At 35.8% G+C, this 15,786-nt stretch overlaps 1 protein-coding gene across 25 annotated transcripts in view; it reads left to right on the top strand.

Moving 5' to 3' along the window:
* Positions 1-15,786, top strand: part of Robo2 (roundabout guidance receptor 2) — a 1,555,468-nt gene that overhangs the window by 1,111,919 nt on the left and 427,763 nt on the right. The gene's annotated exons all lie outside the window — the stretch shown is intronic.

Here is a 15,786-nt window from a genome sequence, read left to right as displayed (position 1 = left end):
TTAGAGTGAATTATGCTTCTTACCCATTCATATTATAATACTCTCGTAAAAACTCTTGATATAGTAAAACATTTTAATCTGTAGTAAATACGCAAAATATAGAAATTCCAATAGCCTTTATTTTGTGAATTTATGAATAAGGGCAGAATTATAACCATCTAACTCCTTAACACTTGCAAGGACTCAATGGCCTAACTACTGTCATAGTAACAGAAGCTCAACTGAGAGAAATTAACTTTGCCAAGTGCATTGCCCTAATCTACAGGTTGACAAGAGAGGAAACTAAAAGTTAAGAAGAATCCGTTGACCATCTTGGGATGTTTAGTGCTCATTGTGTAGTTTATGAAGTTGATTTCTACCTAGAGTTCACATTGTTTGACATACTTCTGAGAAATACAAATCCAAGTACATTTTATTAACCACTATTTTGGAAAATTGATTGCATGAAAATATAAATATATATCATCCTATCAATTTGATATATGTTCAAGTATTAACATTATATTTGACATGATCTGTTACTACTGGAGCATAGTAATTTGAACACAAAAGTGGATCTCAATTTGTAGGTTGTGACACATTTGTGAAACCTCTGTCTCAAAAAATATTTACCCTCTGACTCACAATGGTAACAAAATTATAGTTATGAAGTAGCAATGGATGTAATTTTATGGTTGAGGATAACCACAATATAAGGAACTGTATTACTGCTCAGCATTAGGAAGACTGAGAACCACAGGACTATATCTATGCCAGTCACAGTGATGTGAATCCTTCACTTGTTGAAACTAAGGGACAGACACTGATTATAAGCCATTTATCCTGGCACAGTGATCAAATACATGATAGATGGAGAGGCTTTAGAGATACAGTAAGGAAACACACAATGTTGAGGAAACCCGATGTTAAGGAAAGGATGCTGAGAACTAGGAAAAGGAATTTACACTCGTTGAATAATTTACAAAAATGAGTAGATTTGCAAAGCTTCCATGGGTGTCATTGTACTATCAGCTGAGATTATGAGAAAATACACTATCTCATTAAAATGCTACTTTATTTATTTGTTTACATGGCATAAGGCATACCACGTTTTCTAGGGGTGGGATCTTGTCCAGAAGATTGAACTGGCCCAACTGGTATGTTATATTTGCATGCATGAGAGCAACACTGTTCTCTTGACCAGAAGGAGTTTATTTTTAAAAGATGTCTTATGTACAATGGTAAATGAGGTTTGTAAGTATTCAAGAACCATTTTCATGTAGGTGTAATTGTGCTGGTTTGTGTGGCTGAAGTAGATAACTATGAACCTGAAACTTCTGTGGGTCTCGATGTGTAGAGAGCAAGAAGGCAGAAACGATTGTTCTCCTCCCAAACTGTGCTATGTGAAACATTTACAGTTTTGTTTACTTCTTTGTTTAATTTTAAATATTCAATTGGTGTCTCTCCTCTTTTTGCTCTGTAGAAATTTGATAGCTATTCAGACAGCTATACAAATGCACAAAAATTGCTTACCCTAAGTGTTGGGGTCATGACATCTCTTATTGTCCCTTTGTCTTCATGAAGATTGAAATCGTTAATAGAAAAGCTCCTTATTCATTCTATTACTACATGCAGTTTATGTATAAGCTCTATTTTGAAGCAAGAAAGCTAGATGATTGGAAATTACATCATTACTATATCAAGAGAACAGTCATAGTGAATGTCCGATGAAATATCTCTGTTTATGGGGATGACAACATAAAAAATGAATTTGCAATGCCTCCCCCAAGGTTCCCAGCTCAGATCTATTCCACATGTGTTATGGAAGTAATATTGTAAGCACTGAAGTATTAAAAGAGTTTTGTCTTGTGTTCTTTCATTCTGACAGGCCAATGACATATTGTTGACAAGCCATGTCTGATAGATGTAAAATTAAAACTGAATACCTTTTAGTCTTTGCTTGCACCCAGGGGTGTCAATGTGCTGATTTTGCTGCCTCCAATGTGCAAGTTGCCCATAGAAAAGTTTGGGAGGGCTGAATTAAGGCTGCAAATATTATTTAGTTTGGGCTGGGGTACAGCTGAGCGAAGCAGTTTAGATTGGTACACAGTAAAACCTAGGTGTAATCCGCAAATTTTTGGAAATAAATAACAGTAAGAACAAAGTATTGCCAAGGATCTGAATGTAGCAATGACCACAAATGGTAGCAGGTTACATAAAATGAAGTGATTTACTAGTTCTACTTCCATCATGGAATTACTGCCTCTAGAGGTACATAAGGACATAAAAATATACTCTATTGAAAGTTCAACATTCTAGGTAAATGCACGAACTCAAAATGACTAGATGTTCATTAGAAATTTGCACTTGGCTAATTTTGAAGAGTCATATTTACTTTATGGCAAATGTTTCTTATAAAATAAAAGAATAAAAATTTCTTATATAAAAGAAAAATCATTTACAGGATCTGAACACTGAAAAGCATTAGAAAATGAAGATATTTAATTGTGTATGTGAGCCAGATTTCCATAGTTGGTTAACCTGTGAATACTTAACAAATGTATATCCATAAGTTTTTTTTTTAACAAAAGTGAAGGCAGAAATGTAAGATATTCTTTGATTTTTTTGCTTGACCTCAGAAATACATGGTGCTTTTAAGAATAATTTTATTTTCTGATTGTATTTTTTTCGTATTTTATGTTTTTGAAAGCTCCTTCTTTTAAAATGTTTTGAATTAATAATTTTCATTTCATGAGTGAGTGTTTGACCGAATATAAGTTTATTTACATGCTCATAGAGGGCAGAAAAAGGCAGAAGATCCCTTGTGACTTAGAGTTTCAGAGAGTTGTGAGAGTCCATGTTAAGATCAAACTCTAATCCTCTCGAAGAACAGCCAGTGCTCTTAAATGTGAAGTCATCTCTCTCTGCCCCTTCTTGATATTAAATCCCATGAGAAAGCACTATATCCTTGCTGTAGACTAGACTACAAGTAGAGATCATCTGTTCTTATCTCTCTGAAAACTTCTAAGTTTAAGTAGTTACAACCAGTGCCATAGAATCTAGGACATCTGGGCCAAGTGTATACTGTTGCCTAGAGAATGATGTTCTCCTTATTGGAAAAAAAAATAACTGAACAAATTTGAAAAGTTGAAAGGGAAGGAAATGAAGTGTAACTAGAAGGAAGATCATTCCTGAAAATACAAACCATGAGGCACGATGGAGCAGTGCTTGGGGGACTGTCAGCGACTGGGCAGGCAGAAGGAGAGTTCGTCATTGACTTATGGAATCGGACTGTAGCCGTGTTCACAAATGCCAAGCAATTTTTTTAGAAGCACTCAGGAGTCAGTATAAGTACATTTAGGAGATCTTAAAGACAGATGTGACATGCTCTGATACTGTATGATCATGTAGGAATGGGTCATGTTGTGAAATAACATAGAGGAATAAACTACAGGTGCGTGTGGTATCACATTCACATTTCAAAAAAGGAATATTGACTGCAACTCTTTTACTTTACTTACTAATTTGATTGGCAACTCAATATTTGTATCATTTAGGCTGTCCCTTTTACTTGCAATTAGAATTAAGAGTAATTTTGACAATTCTTAGGTTCAAGAAGGTTATATTATTTCTACATATATTTCTTTACTGGCAATTAAATATGGAATTAGAATTTAGACCAGGTTTCTCTGCTGCTGGATAAAGCATGTTAACTATAGGAGCTGTGGTTTGTCTGCACAATTTCATGGTCACATGCATATGTCTATATTTCACCTTTAATTGATGCTTAGGTACATACAGGTAATTTTTATCAAAGGAATCCATTCACCTCTAAATATAAATTGTGGCAACAGTCAACATTTCCATAAGCTTGAATCGTCTATTCTGGGTATTGTTATTAATTACTTATGTTTTATTCAGGTAGGCTACTATAATTCTATTACATTGGAGTTATTCCTGCTCCTGAGCGCTATCAATTGCTTTTTGTTATGCATTCACTGTTCTTACTCTCCAACAAAGAAGAGACAAACTAACTAGAGAAAAAAACATGATGCTCACCAAGCTAAACTGGATAGTGGCACTGAGGGCAATGGGCTTCATCAACAGTGTGCCCTACATGACATTCAACATATCATTGTATGGCTATAGAAAATAAAATCACTTAAGCACAAGAAAGGCTTGCCCTATCATAACTATAACCTTATTTTAACACACACATTTATCAGATGCTTATTGCATAATAATTTACACAAAGTTCTCTTACAGTTTAGGTTGACTAACCATTGATTTTGAGAAAAGTCACATAATAGAATAATTTGCATAAACATGTCACCAAAAATGACGCCTACAGTGACACCTCCTAAATGTTTACTACTAATAGTCATTTCACATATGAAATTCCTGTAAAGCTTATTTTCAATGTCTGCAGCCTACAAATTCAAGGCCGGTTATGATTATTTATCCCGCTCCTGGTGATTGTACACATTTGACCCTAAACGACAAAATAAATGAAAGCTCTTTTTCAAAGTAATACAATCAGTTCAAAAAATATTGTGCTAATAAAGTTATGCATCCTAATTGAAAGATTGATGGCAATCCATTTAGTAGTTACTGGGTTATTTGTGACAGACAGATGCAGAGTAACCTCATTACAGTCAGAATTGTGATGACTTGGAGCTGAGGGGAGGAATACAGCATTAAAGCCCTGTCATGGTCCACACTGTTCACCTATGTGGAAGATGATTTAAAGGAAAATATGTGCCATGTAGATAGATGTTTGAACCGGTTACCTCAAGGATTATTATAAAGACGATGAAGAGATCATCTGTTTGATCCCTAATTGGCCTACTTAAAATTCACAAATGAGATTTACAGATTGCAATTTGTGGGAGAGAAAGAGGCAGGGGCAATCTCTGCAGCAAGAGGCTAAGCTTTGTGGTTTGGTATGGCAGTCCATGTTTTCAGCTGTTTTCTTCTTGATCGTTAAGTCTGTATTGGTTTATTTTAGCCATCTCTGTCCACAATCACCAGTTTGTGATAAATTATTCAGCACTTTTCATTTGTGTGTTCACCAGTAGTTCAATGTCAGGCTTTGAGTGTGAGTTCTCAGGGGAACTCTGACCACATCTTAAAGTTACGGGGCAGAGAAAAAGAAGGAATATGAAGGCACGTAATTATTTTCCCCTTGTTGAAATCTAGTGGGATATATTTCATGTTTGGCTAATTTTCAAACTCCCTTTTCTTGAATTATTAAATATAATGGAGAAATACTGACCATAAAAATGGGACCATCTCCCTTCACATTTTTTGCAATTTTATTCTCACTCCTCTACATTTCTTACATTCATAAGCATCCTCACAAGCATAGAAATTTTTGATTCAGTGATCACAATGTAAGACTCTGTCTCACATGCAAAGCCATTTTTGTTTAGTCGCCTCTTGTCTGTGGCGAATCTAATGCCCATTCATGTTTGCATCATTTGGGTTAGATTTATAATCTTCCTTACACTTAAACATGTTCAACTTTTCTCCTGTGTCTTATGTAATCGGTGCCATGTATGTGTAACTTAGAACTTACCTTCCTCATAAACTCTACAACATTCATGCAACACAAGATTACTTCCTCTTCATGGTGAGAGGTCACTTAAATATTTGCTAGAATATCAATCATCTGCCCATTAATTTAGCACATGGTTTGTCAAAGTTAGCGTTTCCATATAAATTTCTCTCTCTCAGTGGGTACTGAGTTATAAAGTTTAGGAGCTAATAATAGAGCCTTGGTGAAGAAACCATTCATCAGTTGAGAAGTTACCTGTTTATGTACAATGCCAAAGGATAAATAGTGTGAGAAGGAGTATCTTTCTCCCACTCCCAGCTGAACCATTTACTACAGATTACTCATTAGCTATGTGATCTCATGCAAATTATTGAACTCAAGTCTAGGTTATTTTTCACCTACAGTGATGGATGGTGCAAGTTTATTGAGATATTTAAGCATATATTTTGTAATTATACATGATTGACTCATTTATTAGTCATTAAGATTGTAAATGTTCAAAAATTAAACAGGCTTTTGATTCATTAAGGCATATGATCGCAGAATGCTTATCTGTGAGATCAGTGGCAGGTGTCAGGATGTGTTGGTTAATGACCTAGAGGAAACTCTAAGTTTTGTAGGATTTAAACCCTCATGTCTGAACAAATCAGTGTAGAAACTGAGAAACTATGAAAGTGAAAGGGTACGGGGAAAATTACTAATCTCACTGGGAGTTTCGTGTCGAGGTTTCAGTCTGAATGTGTCTATGTGCTTGTCTGGTGCAATTTTAAATTGTCATTTAATAATTTGTGTTTCCTAAACATTATCTTAGTTATTTTTCCTCACCATGATGTTTAATTCCTCATTGTTCTATGCTTTCAATAGCTCTGGGTAATTTGCTATGCTAATTTCAATCTCTCTCTTTTATTGGATATTTTCTTTATTTACATTTCAAATGTTATCTCCTTTCCCAGTTTCCATCCCTCCCAGAAATACCCTATCACATCTTTCCTCCTCCCGCTTCTATGAGGGTGTTCCCCCTACACACACACACACACACACACACACACACACACACACACACACTGTGAAAATCATATTTTACAGTAGATAAATAAACCACCTCAGTACACGTAGATTTTTTTTTCTTAGTCCTTGTGCTATATAGTTATTACAAACCAATTTTATCTCTAGCACTAAGCGATGCTCATGGAGATAACTTGGTATAGATGTTGGCCTAAACATTACCTGGGAAGTTAAAGAGTCCAGAACAGTAAAATGTCAGTGGTCAGAAAAGATTTAAAGTCTCATACTTTGGGAGCTATTATAAGTGCCAAGAACATAAGAATATAGAAAGAAATATAGCCTTCAGGATCTTAAATGTAAAAGTAAGCTGTTGGCCAGTTTTGATAGCATAAGCCCATAATTTTGGCTACTTAAGAGAAAGATGCAGGAGTGTTGTGAGGACAATCCTCTTTCTGGGCTACTAAGAGTGTTGAAGACAAGCCTGAAGAGTGTAGTGAGGCCCTGGCTCAAAATAAAAAGCTTAAATAACAAACGAAATAGTTAAGTAATTATAAAGTGGCATGGGGTCAGAGTTTAGTGGCAGAGGACAGGCTTTGGCTGTGTGAAGCTCTACATTCGATTGCCAATGGATCAATCAGTCAATCAGTAAATAAGTAAAATAATTCACATGAATTATTGATAAGATCTGAGATAAATCAAGGCAGAAACAACAATTAACTTCTTTAATAGTTTTGTTTATAAAACATACTCAAGAGCTCAGTACAATATTTTAATTGATGGTTATATATTTTAATTTTTAAATTATAATTCAATGGTTAGACAAACACTTGAGAATAAAGTTTATCTTTTGATATTTTAGTAACAAAATTCTAAATTTGTTGGACAAATATGGTACTATATTCTGATAGAGTATTTGTTTATATTGTGTTTATGCTATAAAATAAAAAAAATAATTTTTGTCTTTAAAAAGTAACAAACAGTACTTTATTGTTAATACAATTAACTTGAAATCAGGCTTTTGCTATTCCTTTTTTTATTGATTTACTAGAATGTAATTTTTCTTTCAAAAATACCTAATTTATTTCCATAGCCTATTTACAAAGCTACACAAATTGAAATAGATATCTTATAGTTTTTACTCACAAAATACATGTATTAGTTACTTCATTTGCTATTTTCACAAGGTGTCTTCCAGAAGAAAAAGTTATTTTGGTTATATTTCAGAGGGTACAATCCACAGGCATGGGAAGCCTGAGAGACTGGCTAGGTCAAATAGGCTGTAGGTGATGTGCATTCCCGACAAAGGCTAAACCAGAAGTCATAATGATACTAATCTGCGGTTTGGCTATAGTCTGAAGACCTAACTTCCCTCCACCCACAGACAGTCACCTCTTCAAATTTCAGTGGCTTCCCCCAAACTGGAACACTACCTGGGAACCTATTATTCAAACACATTATTACTTTGTTGGGGGACTTGAGACTGAAATCCAAATGAATTCATATGATTTATAGTGCTGTCATTTTTATCCAATGCTTGTGTATTGAATGATGGTGTTTAATAATGTTGGGATACTGTATGTCAGAAGATTTATTGTGGTTTTAATCTTTCTGAGCCTGGAGACAGAGGACTGGGAGGAATCTTGGGTGATCAGTGAGTGATAAGCAGCAAAAGGGTCTTCCATAGAGCTCTGGGAAACGCTCCTGCAACTCTCTTCAACTAATGTGGTCTTTTTAGCATAATGTATCAGGTTTATCAGATTCAAGTTCATCACCAAGCTCTAGGAGTGTCAATTCACGTGAAGCTACCATGGAGGCTTTCTGACTGAGTGATCATTATAATTGCATTAAAAATAATTTGTCAACCACCAAAGGAGACTTTTGGTTGATGTTATCAATTCATAGTACTTTCCTAGCACAGATTCCTAACTGGAATCTGCAGAAGTTCAAACTTTTAGGTAGTGGTACCAAGCGAAGGATCCGTGTCCCTCCTCAGTCACTAAATATCACTTAACCCTTGACTTAATTACAGGAATTGCAGGATTCTTTTTCTTTGGGGGATTGGAAAAATGTCTCAAATACAGTCACAATGGAAAATGAATATAAAAATAATTAAAAACAAAAGGGTGAATTTATTTACAGCAGGCTTGTTATAGTAAGAATAAAACTGAGTTCATTAGCAAAATCAAATCTCTTCTCATCATGTTCATGTGTTAGCGAGTCTGCAGAACTGCCGAGTTACCAAGGTGAGCATGTTGAGATGAGCAGATGGGAGATTCTTTATATTTTAAAATGTACTATATATGAAATAATCAAAAATTGGAGTATATACATTTTAATTTCTTAACTAAATAATTCCTTGGTACATCTTTAAGTGAACAATTGATGTAGTTTGTATTAATTGTGCTATATAAATACAATTTCCAATATTTACTGTAACTAATACAAAAAACATGTAAAAGTGAAAGCTTTTTTAAAAATATTTTTATTAGGTATTTTCCTCATTTACATTTCCAATGCTATCCCAAAAGTCCCCCATACCCTTCCCCCCCACTCCCCTACCCACCCACTCCCACTTTTGGCCCTGGCGTTCCCCTGTACTGGAGTATATAAAGTTTGCAAGACCAATGGGCGCCTCTTCCAAATGATGGCCGACCATGCCATCTTCTGATACATATGCAGCTAGAGTCTTAAAGGCAGATTTTTTTGTTGTTGTTTTGTTTTGTTTTCTGGTCAGTGTTTTATTGCAGCAACAGAAGCTAAACTAGAGCAGAGTTCATCCCCCATCTCTCCAGTCTTCTAAAGTTACTGACATACTCATCATGCCGCATCTAAAACATTTATTTTTTGTGTGTTTTTTTTAATTTTTTATTACATATTTTCCTCAATTACATTTCCAATGCTATCCCAAAAGTCCCCCATACCCTCCCCACCACTTCTCTACCCACCCATTCCCATTTTTTTGGCCCTGGCGTTCCCCTGTACTGGGGCATATAAAGTTTGCATGTCCAATGGGCCTCTCTTTCCAGTGATGGCCGACTAGGCCATCTTTTGATACATATGCAGAAAAAGGCAGATTATTTAATGAGTCCTTCTATACGTTAACAAGTCAGACTAAGAGGGGAGGGAAGCAAAGGGAAAGTTAAGGTATGGGAAGAGAGAGACAGAGACAGCACAAAACATATGATTTTTAAGGTAAATATATTCTGTAGCCTGGACTATTTAAACATTAAATCATTACTTTTTAAAAATATGTGATAAATTTTCACTCAGAAAGAAAGCTTAAATTGAAAACTTTCATACCACCAAGAAAAATATCAGTACTTCGTACTTTACTGTCTGAAATCTACCTTACATAATGCACACAGATAAGATCTGGAAATGATTAAATGATTTTAAAAGTCCTTGCAATAATCAAGAAGAAGCAATTTACTTTTATGCTCACTCAAACGCTTTCTGTCCTGGTCACCTTTACCTTTTTATGTTCATACCTAACAAAAATTTTGACCAATAATTTTCTTTGTATTCCAAGCTATACTATTTATAAGTTAATGAATGTTTTCATGTGGACAATTTCGGAAACACAGTTATTTACAAAGAACATTTAGTTGTTATACAGATTGGAAAGATAGATATATTACTTATTGTATTTAAGCAAAATCAATTATGTATTGCTTGTATATATGAAATTTCTCCCAAAAAACCTACTGAGATAAATAGAACTAGAAACATCTGGGACTTCTTCTGTTTTCTTTCCACGAAGATTCCCCATAGAAACAATGAGGCAAATTTTTCAATTTATTTTTCTTCATTTTGCACAGTTTGAGGCCAGTTTTGATCTTTAAAATACTTTGAGAATTTGAAATATCACAATCAGGTTTTGAAGTTTTATAGCAATTGGGCCCACACAAACTTTTAAAGTGTCTAACAAGGAATACTACCCATAATTTCTTCCTCACAAATGCCATTATAAAGTAAGGTGTTTGTCAGGTGCCAAGAACTGGATTATCAAGAGCACAATGTAGAAGCTAAAGGACAGAAGTTTGGATGAGGATTGTTTATGAAAGAGAAGTCCAGTGTTGGCACTGGTACGTGTTCTGTCTATATTCTCCCAGTTCCCATCTAACAGCTCTGCAAAGAAGGTTTTGAGAAGGTTCACATCTCTCACCTGTCAACACTTTGGAAAAACTCTCATCACCCTGTCTCCCAGCCGATCCTTGATCAAAGTACAATCTCACAAAAGCTTTCATAGGATAATAATTTAATAAGCAACCCTGAGCCAGAAGACAAAGGAAGAGCCTATGTAGAAGGCCATTGCTAATTTCCCTCCCAATATAATCAAATCAGTACATCTCTCCAGTCAGAACTCATAACCCTTAATAAGTCATTCTACTCGATTAAGAGAAATTGATTTTCTTCCACCGTGGATCACAGTGATTATGATAAATATGGTATCTGCCATTCACTGTGCTTCCCTTGGTTGACTGTCCATTTGTTTCCAGGGCAGCAGGTAAGTGAGCTAGAGAGACGACTCTAGTTGATATCAGCACTTTGTCAGCTATGGAATTGAGTGGTCCATGGATCAAATGGGAAGCCAACCCTAAGAGCCTGGCCTTGCTCGAAAATGGCGTAGTCCTGACAATGGCTGCTGGCAGCCTTCAGCATGCAAAAAAAAAAAAAAAAATGTGTAGCTTGTGAGTTTTAATTGTAAATGCTCTAACAAAAAAGAATAGATGAGGAAGTTGATGTTTGAGTTCTTGCTTGGTAACGTGAAACAAGAGTTGATGTGGAATTAAAGCAGCAATGTGCTAGGTTGCCTAAGTTATTGTGTGATTTTCAGTAGTTGAAGTCTGTGGTAGATGTATGGGGTTTGCATGAAATCAAGGTGAAGGCTTGCATTAGTTATAGGAACATTTGTCTCTTCTTTCCTTGCTTATCTGAGGAAGTGTGATGGTGGCCACTGAATCTTGAAGTATTTATTCATTACTTTACGTAGTTTGACACCTCAAAGTAGTTTATCTTAACTTAATGAAAAAAAGAAGACAAGCAAAATTGTCATATCAGAGTGATCATAAAATATTTTTTGTGAACTTTTTTCTGGAGACTATTAAATCTCTTCTCATTAAAAATTCACAATTTTCTTGATTTTGTAAAGAAAAGAATTTATAAACAGACTGAAAATAAGGTCGAGTTTTATAATTTTCCATGTTTTTAGGAATTTAAGCTTGGAATTTTAATATAAATGTGTGTGTGTGTGTGTGTGTGTGTGTGTGTGTGTGTGTGTGTGTTGTGTGTGTGGGGGCAGGCCACATAGTTCAGACCAGTCTTTGTTTAGATCAACCTTCTTAATGGCTGCCTGCCCATCTGTAAGAGGCACTTGTTCAGTAGAGACTATGGACAGAATGCATTTTACTCTGTCTTATATGTATAAGTTAGAATGCTTATGAATGAAATACAGTTCAGTGTGTTTAAAATTGTCTCTCAGTGGTGGCTGGTCCTTATATTGACAGCTCTTTGATCCTGACACAAAATGTGGTAGACACTTACTAAGCAAAATCACTAGAATGGACATATTCATCTAACTTTGGACTTCAACATCTGGAGGAAAATGCATATCCATGAATATAATATTGGAGTAACTGGCTTGGAAATAAGAAGACAAAAAAATCCAGTCTGTCTCTCTGTTGGAGAACTACCATGCAGATTGGCTAGTTAGACTGATCGGTTAGCACTGGGATCTGCTAGAGATCCTGCTTCAAAAATAAAGGTGGTGAATGATCAAGGAAGGCAATGGGTATCAATTTGTCCTTCTGGGTGCACCGAAAGTGATACATGCACACAGACATAGGCACAGACTCATAGACAGACAGTCAGACAGACAGACAGACAGTCACACACACACACATACTCACACACAGGACCCCGCATACCTGTGAACATTTGTACACATATGCAAATTATTCACCACACAGAGCTAATTTCCTGATGTTGAAAATAAAACATAACATAGACTGAAAATATCCACTGTTATATACGTATTAGTATTGAAATTATTTAATTTTAAATGTAGCAAGGTATTGTTCTTAGTATATTCTTTCAAACCAATACTCACCTACCTTGTATTGAAACCAACCATTCCTGAAGCCTTATGTTCCTGCATCTCCAGCTTAGACGTGGAAATGCGATTTACCACCTAACTTTTGATCACAAATACTACACTGCCTGATTGATTTGGAAATAAAATCTGCAAGGTGAAGATGTGGAGCCTGTGCTATAGTTTTAACAGATCCTCACTAAAAAGATCATTTTTTCCCACAGCACAATGATTTCAAGAGAATGCTGTCATCATAACCACTTACTATTGCGGAGGGATGTTCCATATTCTCTTAGGTTGTTCGTGCCTACAGCTGTTGGGCTGTGAATGGCATCTTATACTCACTGGCACTGAAGTTGGCCAGCAGCAGTGGCAGCTGGCTCTCTCATCACTCTTCCTCCCCAGTTTTGATAATTATGAGCAAAGGTCAGTCATTTCCCCATCAAGGCAAATCCTGACACCCGCACATGTCAGAGCCTATGACAGATAACATGCTTGTCAACATAAAAAAAAAAACAAAACAACAACAACAACAAAAAAAAAAACCCAAAAACATTCTTTGCTTCTTTCTCAGATCAGATAAAGCTAATCCTGATGCACACGGGTGGCAGAAGGGGACTGGGTGAGGGTGTGTCTATGGCCCTGCCTTGGTCAATGGCAGAACACAGACGTTTCTGAGGAGATTTTGTCATTTCAAGCTTCACAAATGGGCAATTGCATTCCGCTTGTTAAGCATGGACTGTGAGCCTTCTGACAGAATGCAAATGACTTTGTCAACGACTTGACCTTGCACTGTCACTGCATTGTCCTCTTCTTACGTGATATATAATCTTTTCCCAAGCCAGATTTGATTATTAAGTGTGACGAAATACTTTAAAACTGAGAGTGGAAAATGGATATTGTCCTTTTATTGTTTAAGTAGCAGAATTTTGGGGAAAACCACACTGTGTCTAGGAGTGAGTAGTTCTGCACACTAAACACTGACTGGACCAGGAAATGGATATTCTATTTATATTGGGAAATTTGATATTAAAATATTAAAATAATTACTTGCACTTGTATATACAGTCTCTGTCAGTGTGCATGGAACGAGCAACCACAGGAGTATGCATAATTGAATTATCTTGGGACTGGACCCAGTTCATAAAGACAAAGCATGCCTTAAAACTCTGGAGTACTCGTACAGTAAATCAGTTCGCTATTAATTTTTCCCTCTGTCACTGTTAACAGGTTATATTTTCAAGAGTTCCAATAAGTTCCATGACTAGGTGAATATAAATAAGAACTTAAAATATTGCCCAGGCTTCCAACTTGGTACCTGCTTTGCATTTGTTTTACTTTTAAAAAATATAAATAGATAGGAAACATGTTCCAAGATGCTTTGTTTAGTTTTATTATGAATAACTTATTGATTTTTGACTATCTCATTTAGGGAAGTGTAGATATTTGTCTACCCCCTTTTTCTTGGAATAAAAATGATGTCTTTTATACAGCAAGTCATTATCTTTGTCTGTTTTCCATTTTGACATCACACTTTACTTCTATGATTGTCAAACAGTCATATATGTATAGGGGTGGTGACATAATTTTATAATGGATGTTTACAGATAAAAAAGAGAAATTAATTTCTAGAAAGTTATGATCTAATATGATAATTTTGAATAAAGAACTGTGCTGGGGGTCTTATTTTTATTCCCTTGAAATGAATTAATCTAACCTAACATTGTCCTTGTTGTTTATGAATTAAAGTCTATATAAAAAGCACAATAGACTGTATGCATAACTGTATTATAACTTAACAGTATCTGCCTTTCTTTTATATACTAAGGTAGACACACCCATGACAACAGGTTCATAATGAGTTTATGTGTTGTTACTTGTTTACGACCAGCCATTACCCTTAGACATATCAGTTTTTAGACAGCCTGATGTGCTGGTGGTAATAACTTAGAAGAGGATTTCTCTACTTGACTTCTGTTCTTGTCAATCATCCCCTCCACCATCTACCACATTGGCTGACCTCCAGTTCTCTCTCTTCCTTGATTCCTAAGAAGAGCAGAGCCAATGACTGGTGAACACACAGGTGTCTTGTCACTTTTAAACCCCCCCCCTCCATCTCTCAATTATTCATTATGTTAATGGTACTTTGTGAGGTGCAGTTTGTGGATTTATGACCCATTCTCGGTAAGTGTGAATCTGGACTGCATGTACATCTTTGATAAGGTTCTAATTGGATAGCGGTGACCTTTCTGGATGTAATTCAGGGAGGAAGATTAAAAAGCAGTCCTGCAAATGACAGGTTTGGGACAATAACGTATGAATTTGGCTCTCCTGGCAGGCAAGAGATGTAAGCCATGATAAATTAGAGGCAGACCATCTAGGTTTCCTGAATGATTTTTCATCTCTGCTGCATCCTTAGGTTAAAAAATCTATTGTACAAATTGTGCCAATGCCACATTCCCCCTGGCCAGGATGAAACTTCCTGCTTACTGATTGCTGCCACTGGCAAATTATTCATTGACTAGTTTCACAATGACTGAGGATTACATATCAATTCCAAGGGCAGGCTCTAGCTAGCATGCTTATACAGTCTAATAAGTTGAGCAGCCAAGAAGAATCTAGAAAAAAAAAGTGTCTTAATTTAGAATATGCCCTTTCTGTTTCTCTTTCATATTTTAAATATGTATAAAATTAATATTAGACATAACCATGTTATGAAATGTATACAGAGTCTGACCAGATATTTGTCTAATCTAGAGACTTTAAAATGAATTTTCAAAATAATCAATTAGAAAGTCATATTACATATTTTTCTATGTGTGGAAGTTCTATAATATGTTTCTTTCTGTAAGGGTTTCTTTGCTATAAAAGGACACCATGACCATGGGAACACTTATAAAGGAAAACATGTAATTGGGCTTGGCTTACAGTTTCAGATGTCCAGTCCATTATCCTCATGGCAGGAAGCATCACACTGAACAAGCTCTGAGGAAGCCAAGAGTTCTACATCTTGTTTTGCAGGCAGCAGAATCAGACTGCCTTCTGGAGCCAGCCAGGAGGGGGGTCCAGATCACACTAGCCAGACTTGAACATAGATATGAGACCTCAAAGTTCTACCTCTACCATGGAAAATTTCTTTACAAGGCGACACTTC

Source organism: Mus musculus, chromosome 16 (genome assembly GCF_000001635.26).
Source record: "Mus musculus strain C57BL/6J chromosome 16, GRCm38.p6 C57BL/6J".
NCBI classification, from domain to species: domain Eukaryota; kingdom Metazoa; phylum Chordata; class Mammalia; order Rodentia; family Muridae; genus Mus; species Mus musculus.
The sequence above is the reverse complement of the archived record's forward strand: the minus strand, read 5'-3'. Positions and strand labels throughout refer to the sequence as shown.